Source organism: Ammospiza caudacuta, chromosome 8, assembly GCF_027887145.1.
Source record: "Ammospiza caudacuta isolate bAmmCau1 chromosome 8, bAmmCau1.pri, whole genome shotgun sequence".
NCBI classification, from domain to species: domain Eukaryota; kingdom Metazoa; phylum Chordata; class Aves; order Passeriformes; family Passerellidae; genus Ammospiza; species Ammospiza caudacuta.
The window spans coordinates 11,442,875-11,457,148 of record NC_080600.1 but is presented as its reverse complement, the minus strand read 5'-3'; the positions used below and the strand labels follow the sequence as shown (position 1 = coordinate 11,457,148).

The following is a 14,274-nucleotide window of genomic DNA, read 5'->3' as shown; positions in this document are numbered from 1 at the left end:
CGGAGTTCTATTTGGCCAGAGGTAGGCTGAATCCATATATATATATATATATATATATATAATTAATGCCTTTTTTGTTGCTGTTTTTTTTTTCCTTGCATAGTTTACTTTGTTAAACTCTTTCATCAGTATGTTGCTGACAGGATGTGCTTGATGCAAAGATTTAAATGTAGACTTTCCAAACAACATGTATTTATTTCTTCTTTTCTTTAGGAGACATCACTCAGAAAGGATATGAAAAGAAGAGGGCAAAGCTGCTAGCACGGTACATACCACTAATTCAAGGTGAGAAGCTGCCTGGAAATTACACCTTTGTGCCAAATTTGTGGAAATATAAAATGCAAAAGTTCTCACTAAATAGACTGGATGAATTATAGTAGTGTTTGATATGGCATCTAAGCAGCAGTGGGAAATGGCTGTCACAGAGAAGTGCAGAGCAAGGAAAAAGCCTGAAATAGATATTTTTTATAGTTTTATATGAAATGTTAAATGGTAACATTTTTGTCAGCAAACTTCAGTTTGACAACTGCATCTGAAACTTTAAGATAACTTTAGAAATTAATAAAGTTATTGCTAAAAGCAACTTAGCTGCTTTGACTAGATGAAAATACTCAGTGGTTCTCACTCTCATGCTTTAATGTGCTGGTTTTTGCATTCCCTGTGCCTCACCCATTTCCACACACTCCCTCACCCCCTCTGTTTCTTCAAAGTGCTGACTTTTTTATATATAAACCATTACTTCTGAAGCTGGTTATTTTCAGACTTCATCATCCACAGCCAAAACCTGAGTGCCCAGCTTTATAAAATTTATTTTTATGCTAGGACACTGAAATCAATCAGGGTTTAGGTTGTTATGCTGCCACTGAGATTTGGTATTCTGTAATCCCCCAAATTTCCATAGCTTGACAGATATTAAGATAAGGGGAAATGAGAAGAAAACTAAGGAGAGTGGAAGCAATAATGAGACACTGTAAACTGAGAGAGTGTTGAACAGTCAGAATGTGATCTGGTGTTTCATCATGGGGGTTCCCTTAGCAAATGTTTCTTTTTTGTGGTTTTGCTTTTTATTTGGATTTGGGGCTTTATTTAAGAATAGATGTAGGTTTTCCCTTAGCAAATGTGTAATCTCTGTAGGCCAGGCAGAACCAAACCCATCTCTTTAAAATGGCTTGTTCCTTGCAAAGAAGGAGTTTGGAATTTTAGGATGACTGACAGTCAATAGCCAGCTCTAGCCTCAGCTGCCACAGCTTCTCCTCCTTACATCATTTTTCTGGAAAGAACTGTCTCAGTTTTCTGTTCAAAATACCCTGTCCTCTTTAACTCAGCTTGGTTAAAGATTCTGAGACCAGGTGAGGTATGGATTTTGACTGAGGATTCACAATTACTAGAAATACTCTGTCAGTGCACTTTGTCTCCTAGAAAGTCATGTCTTTGGATTTCTGTCTCTTGTTTAATCTCCCATCATCTTTGATTTACTCTGCCTTCACTCCTTTCTGCTGACAGTGAGGGTTTTACTTTATATTTTTTCCTTCTCAACTCTCACAAGGCTGTTTGCACAAATACTCAAGTACTGAGCTCTCAAGTATAGCTTGACAACTCCAGTACTTTGTCTGCCATACTCCTTAAAGTAAGTTTAGATTTTCAGCTGCTGAAAGGTTTTTCTCCTTGTTCAGCTATATTTCCCTAATCGCCTTAAGCAGTAGTTTAATGAGTCAGCAAATCCTGTGGTTTGTCCTACTTGCTTGAGACCACATTTTCTAAGAAGTACCAGATTACTTGATCTTTTTTTACCACCTCTGCCTAGATTAGTATTAAGCTGACAGGAATCTAGCTTTAATATGCTAAAAAATGAATAGACTGTCTGCCTCTGAGCACAAAGAATGATGCTCTGGCAAAAAGATAAAATTTGCTTAAAGCATTAAGCTAACTGCCTGGTTCAGTTTCCTGACATATGCTCCATTAACCCAGTTCTAACTTGAAATTTCCTTAATTGACACAGCTCCAGCATGGCTCAGAATAGTGTGTGGGAGTCCCAAAGGCTTTGAGCCTGCAGAAATTTTTTATCATTAACAATTTAATTGTAGCATTGCTGATAAAATTCATAAGGTTCAGTATCTATCAAGTCTTTGCAGACTGATGAATGTCAGCATTTTACATTTATTGACTTCTTGCTCTATGATTTGATGTCCCCAGGACCACTAAATCATATCTTTCTAAAGCTTTATGTCTTAAAAATGCAGTTGCATGATCATAGGTTTGGGTCTAAAATGGTTTGGGCTCTGTTCTGCTGCACTCTATGGCTGAATCTGTGGGGAGCCAGATCATTACCCAGACAGTGTTAACCAACCCCACAGAGGGCTTGGGGAACAGAAAAAGACAGAAGTGCCTGCAAAGCACATTTTCAATTAACAGGAAAATTAAGCAGAACATCCTGTGATTCAAGGGTCTCATTCCTGTAGATTGTTTTGTATTCTAAAGTTCTAAATCTGAAACGATGAAGAGTTAGTGGAAATGTAAAGATTTTGCTTAGGAACCATAAAACTCTGTAATTATAGGGAAATAATAACTAGAATGAGTTATTTTTCACTGATCCAACCAAGTGGACTGTGCAAAATCAAAAACAAGTGTTGAGTAATAGCAAGCATTAAACAGTAATTAATTATTTTAATGAAGTAAAATTTAACAGTCAGTAATTGGCTTCCTCAGTCAACCTCTGCATGCAAATTACAGATAAAACTCTGAGGAAATAATTAATTATATCTGTAGGCAATCTGGCATGCTGCATGATGAGGCTTCTGAGTGATGGATAACATCAGATACATGGCAGAGGGTGATTTTGAATGTGGATAAAGCTGGGATGCAAAAACATTCAGAAATAACAGAATAAAATAAGCAACATTTACAGTGAGCATCCTCTCCTGATGGGCAGGTGATGGTCTAAGCTTCCTTTCTAACACCTCAAGTAAAACTCCTGCCTTGTGATGGTTATTTCTGATTATCCTGATTTCTTACTGATATTTTTACACTGTTACTGGTTATTTTCAATGTGCCTCTTATGAGGTTGCAATTGTAGTTAGTGTCCTGGTGCTGCTTTACAGAGCAGTCTCTGGAAATTATTTCACTGGATTTAGTTAGTGCTAGAAGAACATCTTGGTCAGTGACTTCATTTCTCCTCTGGGGTCACAGTGATTCCACTCTAAAATTATTTTCTTTTATTATTTTCTTCCTTAGCATTTCTGCTCCAGCAAAATTGAAATAACCATTTTCAAATTTTTATTTTAAGGGAAAATGATGATGAAACCTCCTCTAATTTTGGATGTGGCTGGCATATCCCATACTTCTATTTTTCTTAAGTTTTCATGGGTTTTTGTCTCTGAAAAATGTTTCTGCTGCTACCAGGAAGACATGTGCTTTCTGTTCCTGGTTGCACCAGGTGATCTTCAAGGTCTCTCCAACCTGGGTTGCTCTGTGATTCTGTATTACTGTGATTTTTGTTTTTGCATCCTTGTGGTTAAGAGGTACCCACAAATCAGGTTCTCATTCAATTAGAGTGGGAGTTTTACATACCCCTATAGCACTTAGTACCTGTAGTTCCATTTTTAGGGAATATGCAACTTTGGTGTCTTGGAGTCTACAAAAGCTTTATAATTTCTTATAATTTAAGGAAAAAGACATATAAGTACCTTACTTGGTGCTATGGAGTTAAAATTCCCACTTTACACTATGGGTATAATGGCTGTGATTAAAGGATGTCCCCATTTTTATTGGCTAATTTGGCTGGATCTTGGTATACTTGGTTTAAATGAGCTATGTGAAAATGTAAGGTGTTCACATGGGCTAGTTGAAAAAGCAGTTTATAGCTTCATTGCTCAGTTTCTCAAAATATCAAGAGATGGCTATTCCTGTGCCTTTTCAATTCAGTGCACATCCTTGTACATTAGGAGTGCTGGGCTGCTTGTGAAGCACCTCCTGAGCTGCTGCTTAAAATGGACTATTATTTTGAGAAATTTAAGCTCTAGCTAATGCCTCATGGATGTTCTGCTTACCAGTGTGTCATAGAGTCTAAATAAGTGCCTCTCTTACTTGTGAGTAAGTAACACTTACTTTTTATTTTTATTGAGGTGGTTTAGTCAGTGTTTGGGTTCTCTGAATTGGATCCAAATCCTGGCTTGTATTTGGTTTCATTGGGTTTATAACAAGTGTCTTCTGTGCTTTTGTATTCTTTGCTGCTGTTCCATGCTTCTTTGAATGGAAAGTCTTAATGCCCTTAAAATGGTTTCATAGGCTGCAAGTGGAAGCTTAGGAGGTGGAATTTACTTCTTTGAGTAGAGGAAAATGTTACAGTATCATGGAAGATTGTCACATATAATGCATGTGTACAATGCCTTGTGGTGTCATTATTATTTCTAATCTCTTGAATTTCTGATACCGTATTCTGGGTAATAAATTACATTGGGTAAATCCTTGTTCAGTCCCTCTAATCTGGAAGGTGTGAACACTTCCAAAGCTGGATGTTGAAGATAAAAAATGTGTGTACAGCAGGTAATATGTTCTGAGATGGGATATGACAGTCAAGGATGGTACCATTGAACTTGAGTGAGGACTGGATACTCAGTAACTGCCCAGAGCCAGACCTCCACTTTCTGGATTTTCTGCCTTGTCATAGCTTTTCCTTTCTTTTTGCACTTTGAAGCTGGCTGTTGTCATTTGCTCCTTTCTTGTTTCCTTACCCAGTTCAATAGCTGCAGAAAGACTTAATAATGTACAAAGAGTCTGGAGTTTGCTCTTTGGCCTCCCTCTTCCCCTCTCCTCTCTACAGAGTTCTTTAATACATTATGTTTTGAAAATTTTATCTCTACCCACCTAATGACTTTAGCTGCTCATCCTCCCCACTGATGCCAGCAGAGATTCTGCCTTGTCCTGGCAGCTCTTCCCTGCTCTTACAGTAAAATCATTTTTGCTTCTATAAATGCAAATTGCTTGAAATGCCAGCGTTGGTCTTGATTCTCCTGTGCTTGTGGATGGAGAAATACAGGAATAAATAAAATATTATTTTAAATTTCATCCTGTAGAAGCAAATTGTTCCCTTAGTTGACTTCATTCTTGCTAGCTTTGGGCAAGTTAAAAATGGAGAAAAAACAGTGACTAGTGGATCAAATGCCTTTAATGTATGTCTTTTCTGTAAAGGTGTTGGTGTAAGTGGGGAGACTTCACCTAATTACCCATCTGCTTTTGCTGAAGGCTAAGGTAGTGATTTGCATAGTAGGGGAATAAATGAACAAGCTCACCAGGCTTGTGGAACAGCATTTTACTGGCACATAGTTATGTAGCCTAAGAGTCAGATGCACTATCTTACTATTTTTACCAAAAAGTGATATTCTTCAGATGCATTGTTGCTATTTTTGCACTGTGATGTGAAACCTACTTTGGGAAAACAAGAAGGGAAACTTAATCCAAAGAAATGGAGTTGTAGTTTCTAATAGTGCCAAGGATTTCATGCCTCATCCTAATTTACAAGGAACTTCTGAAATCCACTGGTACATACTTCATCACAATAACTCTGATTCACAAAAATCTGATTTTGGCCTTGAGAGGAGGAGAGTGTTCTGGAGTTGGATTTGGTCATGGACTCCTGTTGTTATGTGTGGTCACTTCTTCCCTGTTCCTCCTGCCCCCAGGGTTGGTGTGGCCAAACAGCAGTGCTTGGGTTGCACATGACTCATGATATAACCCATACTCCTGATGGGTTATACCAGTCAGCTCATTTTCCAGATTGTTCTCCTCCCACAGGGCATCACAGAGTGGACAAGGGGCTCTTACAAGCCCTGATTTCAAGGCTCTGTAGTTACTACAAGACTGCAAATGGGAAGAGTAAGGAATTGGGAGGAACGTGAATCTCTTTTTCTGCTTACAACTAACAACCCTCCTGGAGGAAAAGAAATGGCACACCAAAAAAAAGTTCTGCTGTTCTTTTGCTATCTTTTTCACCCAAGGTCCCTTTTGACAAAATTACACAAAAATGATGTAGGTATGATGTTTTCTGAGAATTCCTTAAGTAGTCTTAGTTGAGGGAGGCTCCCAGCCCTGCTGCCTGTTCTCTTTTGTACCATCATAGTTCTCCCTTTGCCTTGGCTGTTTGCTTGGCTCAGGCTTAAGGAGATGACTTGCCTCAATCTTTCTAACAAAATCTGAAGTTGCTGTTTATTGTTTCCAGATCAACCAATCCCCCTGGACTGTTGACCTGTGGTTATGGAAAACTTGTGTTCAAGTGAAATGTGGAATAGAATTCTGCAGTGTTTTCACCACTTATCAGATCTGTTGAATCAATTCAGCTGGCAAACTACATTTGTTTTTCTATTACAAAATTCTGCTTAAGTGTTTCAAGGAGTGTTAGGTCTGTATATTGGTAAATACACATTCTGTTCTGCTCCACAGAGGACAGTTTCTTTGCTGGGCTGACTCCATATATCCCATTGGGGAATGCAGTTGATGTTAAATATTCTGTCATCTGTCAGTTTAAAAAACTTTACTTTGGGAAAGCAGGAAAAATCAGTTGAGAATGTGTTTGTTCTTTATTACAAACGGTAAAAGAAAGGAGCATATCTCTAAGACTAATTTCTTAAAACTTAGATCTGTGTGAATTATTAAATGTTCCTTTGTTTTTCTATTATTTAGGCTCATTTTTCCTACACACTGAACTCATATCTAGCTCAAGGTTGCCTCTTCAACATCCAGAGGTGCTCACTGTTAGCTGCAAAGGGTTGGGAAAGGGATTATGGAGTGCATTCATCCAAAGGTCTTAACAGATACCCAAGAAGGCTGGTATATAGTAATTTACCTTGTCATGAAGATGATAAAGCACTTTCCCTGAGGATATTACATTTGAATAGAGCATTTGAAAGCTCTTTTTCATCAATTGAGGTAGAAATGGGATATTTAATCCAATTACACTCCTAATGTAAAGACTATATCTCACTGAAACGCCTTCATAAAAGTGTCTATAATTCCTAGATTTGTTAGAAGTTGCCAATTTCTTTCCTGATACTCACTTTGTAACAAAGAGAACAGAAACCCCAGGAGAGAGTAGGCAACCTTTGCTTACTTTTTAAAGTGAGATCTTTCCTTGCAAACGAACTGACCCAGATTCCTCTGGGATGATGTCTTCAGTTCAGTGGAAGCTGCTTTTGATAAATATTTGCATTTTGAAAATGTTGTGTTCAAATACTTTGTTTCCAAAACGTGTTGTTTTCAAAAGACTTGGGGCCAGGTAGGAAAGCAGAAGCTCCTCAAGGGAAGGAAGGAGTGAAATGAAAGATATATTCAGCCCTGTGTGGTACAAGGGCTGAAGAAATACAGTGACCTTGATGCAGCCATGTAAGTTTGTTGTAAAACACAGCACTAAGCTATATTTATGTTAGGATTGTGCAAAAAACCCCTTCCAGCTGCATTGGAATTTTTACATTACATTTTGAAATGTGAATGTATAATAAAACTGCAAATGGAAGTTCCTAGCCCAAATTCATATAGTCCTTGATTTATCAAGAGCCAGCAGAGAGTCTCCTCACTTTGGGGATGGGGAAGGGATAATGCATATTTAATGGTTACTGTCCCCCCCTTTGATTTTTTATTCCTGTTGTGCTACAATGTAGAATTGAGATTCATCTTCCCAAATACTAGCCAGCCTAAACATAAGCAACTGCTGTGGCTTATCTAGAGCCCTGTTCTAATAAGGTGCAAAGCAAACAACTAGAGAATGGTTCAGTTTCTCTTATTTTTATTACTTTGTGTGGGGCCGGGAAGGTCTGTCATGGTTTCAGGAGTACATGAAGCAACCAGACAACCTGGATTACAGCAGGAGCTTTTACACAGGTGAAACTGACAGTAATTCTGCATAAATATCTGCAGAGGTCTTACTAGAGGATTGCAACATTTTTTGTAAAATGTGAATCTTTTGAGTTAAATGGGCATAGATTAAATTGGATTAAAATGCAGGTAGAAGATGAGCTCTTTTTAAAGATACTGTCTTGCTCCAGTTGTAGTCAAACAATGTAGACGTGGGGATCAGATATTGTGTTTGTAAGCTGAGTTTGGACTAAAATAAACTATGTTTCAGGTGTGGATCCATCCCTGCAAGCAGAGAACAGAGTCCCAGGCTCTTCCCAAGCCACTGCTGGGGTAGCAAAGCAGCAGAAATCCCGATCCACCAACTCGAGGGACGAGCGCTTCCGATCCGGTAAGGGACACAGAGACAGCTGAGGCATCTCATGTCCTCAGAGGAAAATATCCCTGTGAAATGGTACCTGCACCCACACAGAAGGGTGTAGTGCTTTGGAAGAAGGGAAGAGGTAATGAATGTTTTCCAAGTATCTTGTTTTGTTACAAGAGTGGTTTTGTTTGAATGCTGCCTGCAGGAAATGCAAGACTGTAGGCCTGGCTTCTGATGTGTTTCTTGTTGTGAATTTTACCATGCTCAACAGGTTTTCCATATTTGCTGAGAAAACAAAATTGGGTTTCTAGTCTGTATAACAGTTACTTAAAAATTTTGAGGACTAGAGCATGTGAATTTGGAGGATTTTTTGCTTGCTCGTTTGGGTTATTTTGTTAAAGCAAGGTTATATATTTGTTGTAGCTTTCTTTCTAATATTTCCTGGTTTAAAGCAAGTGCACAAAAAAGGGAAATATCACAATGGATATTCTACTTCATTTTAAATGGACACTACAGTGACAAACCTGTTTTGGAAAATTGTGTGAAAATACTGATATCCTCATTGCATCCTGTTCCCATTGTTACTTTTCAGGTGGTCGAAGTTCACCATTTCCCTGTGAAATTCCTTGTCACAATAGTGAGGAAAAACAGGTGTTTGAAAGGTTTTCTCTCCTATATACTTTTGGACTTCTAGCTGGATATTTTTCTGTTTGTTGAGCAGGGTAATTCCACATCCTGGCTTTGGGGATGAGAAGTGCAAGTGATGGCATGCACTGTATATCATGAACAGGAGGCTGCTCTTGGGTCACCTTGTCTTGCCATTGCTTGGGCAGAGTTTTATTGCATCCTATTTGCCCTGCTGATAAGTAAAACCTTGCTCCAGAGTTGGAGCAGATGTGCCTTGTACATTCCTTTGGGCTAACTGAATGATGAATGAGACTTCCTAAATATTCTGTGGATATATACAGACTCCTGAGAAAGCTACACAGAGAAGAAATTTCTGAATGCCAGGGAATATTGCACAGTGTTGTAATTAGCTAAATGACATGTTTAAAATATTTTTTAAATTAAGTTCTAGAAATATGTTATAGAAAATTATATTATAGAAAATAATTAGAGTAAGATTGCCATTGTTAAACTAACAGAAATAAAAATCTGCAAGAAGAGCACAAGTACAGCAGGAAAGCCTTGGGAGGTAGTCCTTGGTGGGGACTGCCATGTCCTGCTGTGGTTTCCTATCACAGCTCCCCAGACTAATTTTTCAGTAAATATTTCTGCCCAGAACAAGTTCTTTACTTGCAAATTTGCTAAGTTCTTAGTTACAACACACATAATTGGATTTCTTTCTCTCATTAGTGATATATGACAAGGCTTAATGTGCTCAGATGATATCAAAACCAAATGGTGACAGTTTTGTTTGACTTGGTTTAGGTCAAACTTACTTAGGTCTGTGCAAGGAAATGTAGATATGGTTTTTGGATACCCATATCTATTCTCCTTTCTCCTCTGTAATTAAAAAAAAAAATCTTCAGATTTACTGCATTAATGTTGGCTTCTTTATGTCAGCAAAGAGATATTGGTGCCTTTTTTGGCTTCCCTGTGTGCTGACACACATTGATTGTTGTGAGGGATTACCAGCTTCAGCCTCCTTCCCTCAATGTCACACCTTAGTTTAGACTGTTATGGGGAAGGAAGGGTGTGTTGTTTCTTCATTCTTTCCTTCCAGTCTCTAGTTCTTGTTTTCCTTGCTTCAGATCTCATCAGTTCTCCTATGTCTTTTTCAAGAGTAGTTGATGAGGGGAGAATGCAGCTTTTCCTAGAACAGGATCTCTTTCTGGAGCAATTATAGGTACTTTACAACCATCAACATAAATTACTTGAAATAAGCAAGGAAGTGAAACAATTTTGTCTTTTTATACAATTGATCTGTCATTTGCTCCCTGTAAGCAATTTTTAAAATAGTTTCCCAGAAGAGTTGTGTATTTAAATCAACTGTATGTTGATTTTTATCATCATCTGATAACTTCTCTTCAAACAACAAATATCCAAAAAATTCCAGCAGTGAATACTGTTAATAAATACAAGCCTGCTGTCCTGTTTCAGCTGGAATAGTGTTAATTTTCTTCTTAATAGCTGGTACAATACTGTGTTTTGGATTTACAATGAGAATAATGCTCACATCTCATTATTCTTGTTCTAACTCTATTATTATTGTTTTTATTATGATCATCATCATTATTATTACATTTTCATTAACTTCAGATATTATTGTTCATATCTCAACCCATGGATTTTACCTTTTTCCAGGTCCTCTCCCCATCCCACCTACATAGTGCTTATTGCTTTGCCTGTTTGTATTTTGAAATCCATGAGCAGCAGGGACACTGGTCAGGTTATAAATGTCTTTTTTTTCTTCAGCCAGCTGAAGAAATTCTTCCTTCCTTGTGCCTGAGGCAGGGACCAGAATCAGAGCCTGATAAATGACGAGAGGCTACAAATAGGAAAGAAAACTGCTCTTCTAATAGCTGAACAGTTCAAGAACTGTAAGAGTGTAGGTGATTTATAGTCCACAAATTATTTTAGTTTTCCTCCTTAATCCTTTTTTAAGGACAAGGAAAGAAAGAAAATGAGAATAGGTACTTAGAACTGGAGAGAAGATTATGGGGTTTACTACAGCAGAAGAAAAAAATGTTTATAATAAGTTATTAATTGTTGATGGTTGTATCCAGCTTAATAAACTGCAGAAGCTTAGAAATACTTCTCCAAGACTTTCTTCTGCTTTTTGGATGGCAGTATATGGGTTTTTTCCCTTACTTTGGTACATATATTCTTTGTGTTAATAAAATGCTGGGCTTGCTGTTCATCACTTCCAGTGGTCACTGTTGAGCATTTGTGATCCCTGTTTTCAAAAGTGTGGCACACTTGGTCTGATTATGAGTGATGAATTCCCTGAAGAAAACTGAACTCCACAGTTCTTACATGGTGAATCACTTTCACAGTAAATTTTGAAGAATTTAAGTATCAGGCAGTGGTAGAGTTTCTTTTTGCAATTCCAATATCCAGTTAAAATTTAATTTATACTAATGAATGAATTTTTGTACATAAGTGTGCTGCTTCTTTAAAATAATTTCATTCCTTTTACTTGTTTTATTGAAATGTGTTTCATCATGTAGAAAAGCTCTTAAAGCCAAAGTGGAATAGGAACAAAGTGTTCCAGGGAAGTGAAAGCAATTACTTCATTGATTTGGATGAGAGAGGATGTTCCTACTCAGCTGATGTCCAAGGACAAGATATTACAGGAAAGATTTCAAGCCAGGAATAGATTTTAATGAGTGTAGAGGGAATGATGAGTTAAATTGGTGCTGTAAAAATAAAACATGGAACAAAATAAAAATTCATCCTGGCTGTCTCCTGGTTGCATTTTTATCAGTTAATCTGGTCTGTTCCAGGTTTTGGGGTGGGAATTAGGACTAGAGGATGAGGTGGTAGTGATTTTGCCCTCTGGAAATGGAATAAAAAGTAGTTCCCATGCTTGTTCTCACAAATCTGTGATGTTATGACCTGCCCTGCTCTGCTTTGTTAAGAAGCCCCAACTAGGCCTTTCCATTCCCAAAATGCACAACTGTCTAAGAATGCTTTCATTTCTCATCTGCCACATTATTTAATGGCTTAATATACTTATATACAGACTACAAATATAATGTGTTGTTTTGCTCTTGGAAAGACCTTTTCTGGAGAACAATTTATGTTCCCCTGCTTCCTATGAGATGTTAATGTAACAAAAATGTCTTTTAAATTGTATGTAGATGTAGGCATGGTGGAGGTGATCTCACAGTTACTGTCTCTTTTTAGAAATATCTCAGCTTGGTTTTGGCTGGAAGTTCTGCCAAGGAAATGTATCCTGCAGAATGGACATTTTCCCCCTACTTTTAAGGCTGCAGAAACAACCTTGATGTTGAATCCTGCTTAAACTTTCTGGAATTTGGGGACATAAAAGGTTTGCTTTTGGATATCTATGGGAATAATCTTCATTAGTGGACAATTATAGCTAAAACTGAGGATCAGGAGAAACCAAGACTTGACAAAAAGCCTAGATGTGGAAATGGAGAAGGAAACAGGCAGACATAAGCAATGGGGAATTTTTAGTTTATGAAACATCTATTATTAAGCCCTTGGTATGAAGGACAGGAGCAAAAATTTGACAAGAGGACCAGGACAAAAAATTACTGTATTGAAGAGTAGAGGTTTTACTGAGGATTTTTTTTTTCTCTTTCCTTCTTAATTAATATTTTTTCTCTCATAACAACATCATCTTTGAACCTCCCATGCTGGTTGCACAAAAAGTTCTTCTTTGAGATAAGCATCTACTTAGTACATTCCTGAGTCTTGTAGGAACACACAGGTGGGATAGCATATTTGCATGTATACATATTTTAAATACTGCTCTGAACAGATTATCTGCAGGGAGCTGCAGACTGAAAAGTGATGTTATTGCTGTGGAGAACTGGTTGGTGTCTGGGACCATATCCTCAGGGATTCTTGTGATTTTGTAGAATCCATTTGGCCAGACTGAAGGGCATGGTCCTTAGGAAGGGCCTTGTGCTGGGCATGACCCAAGAGGGTTCAGGGCCAGTACAGAAATGTTACTTTTTAAATTAAAAAAAGATATGGTACTGTAAAATACTGATACTGTAATCTTCACCAAGATAAATCCCTGTAGGTACAGGGATATAGTTACATTGTATATTATATCTACAAAATTATATGTACAATTGTGTTACATTGTATATTGTGTCTAAGTTGTGTAAGTATGTCTTGTCACACACATTGACATACCTACAAATAGTTTCATACCTTCAAATTTGTCTACCTGTTACATATTTAAATCATAGCCAAAGAGTAGATGGATACTCACTGAAAGAATGTGTTTTCTTTCAAATTGAATAGTTAAATTCTGAAAACCTTGTGCAGCAGTTTCCATGTAGAAGAGATGTGGTCAGCCCAGTGCAGAATCATGTACTCACTCCTGGGCTCTGTCCTGTTTTGGGTTCTGTCTATTGACAGGGGTTTCCACACTCAGCAGTAGCAATTCTTTCTTTGTACCCTCTGTCATTGGTCTTGCTGTTACTGTTCATTTTCATTTCTCATTGCTTTTTTCAGTAAATTGTTCTTACCTCAACCCATGGTCTTTGCCTTTTGTGCCTCCAAGTAATTCTCCTCTCCATCCTACCACTGAGAGCAGGGAGAGGGGAAGAGAGTGAGCAGTGCCTGTCTTGAATTGTTTTTAGAGAGAATAGTAAATTGGAGAATGCCATTCCTAAACCATAACCAGCCCATTGTAACTGTGTTTAAGTGTGTGCATGTTGTATTGTGCTTTTCATGAGTCTGAGTCTTGGTGGTAAGTCAAAGTATATTTTTGGTCTGCCTCATTCCTCCTCAACATCTGTTCACTTCTCATGTGTTTTCTTCCTGCGTAAGTTTTAGCTTTTGGCACCATTGGAATGTAGATGTCCAAGAGAAAAAAAGCTGCTGAAAAATCACTGGAATACATGAAATTTTATCTGCAGCAAAGTCTTGATTGAACACTGAATTCCTCTTTAATCTCAGTTTTGGCCTAAAAATTAGACAAGTTAAAATACAGCCCTTGAGCCTCTTAGGATGATTTCTGCTTTCAGGAAAGTGAAAGCTCTGTGTGTCTTTTCCCTTCTTCATATAAAATCATGGAATTTTGTTAGAGTTGGAAAATAGCTCTAAAATCATTAAGTTCATTAGTCTCCTTTTTCTGGTTTTTTATTACTTACATTGTTTTGTGAGAACTTCAAGTATGTGCAAGTATGTACTTGCACTTCTTTTCCCTTCCTGAATTTTGAGGATGAAGAGTCAAATGCTGTTGCAAATTTACAGAATCTGCATTGAAATTTCCCCCACAAATGAAAATAACTGATAGTTCAAAACCAACATACAGGGTACTTTATAACTGCAGTTTATTTCAGGGAGGTTTTCATAATGCTACTCACAGAGCTTTTTCAGGCTGACTTTATGAAGAAAATCTATCAACTTGCCCCTGC

General features: G+C 37.6%; 1 protein-coding gene across 1 annotated transcript in view; it reads left to right on the top strand.

Moving 5' to 3' along the window:
* Window positions 1–218: 218 nt before the first annotated feature.
* Window positions 219–14,274, top strand: part of DIP2A (disco interacting protein 2 homolog A) — a 54,346-nt gene continuing 40,290 nt past the window's right edge. Inside the window, exons 1-2 of the mRNA XM_058809847.1 lie at window positions 219–285; window positions 8,114–8,233. The gene's annotated coding sequence lies outside the window, so the exon portion shown is untranslated. The remainder of the gene's footprint in view (window positions 286–8,113; window positions 8,234–14,274) is intronic.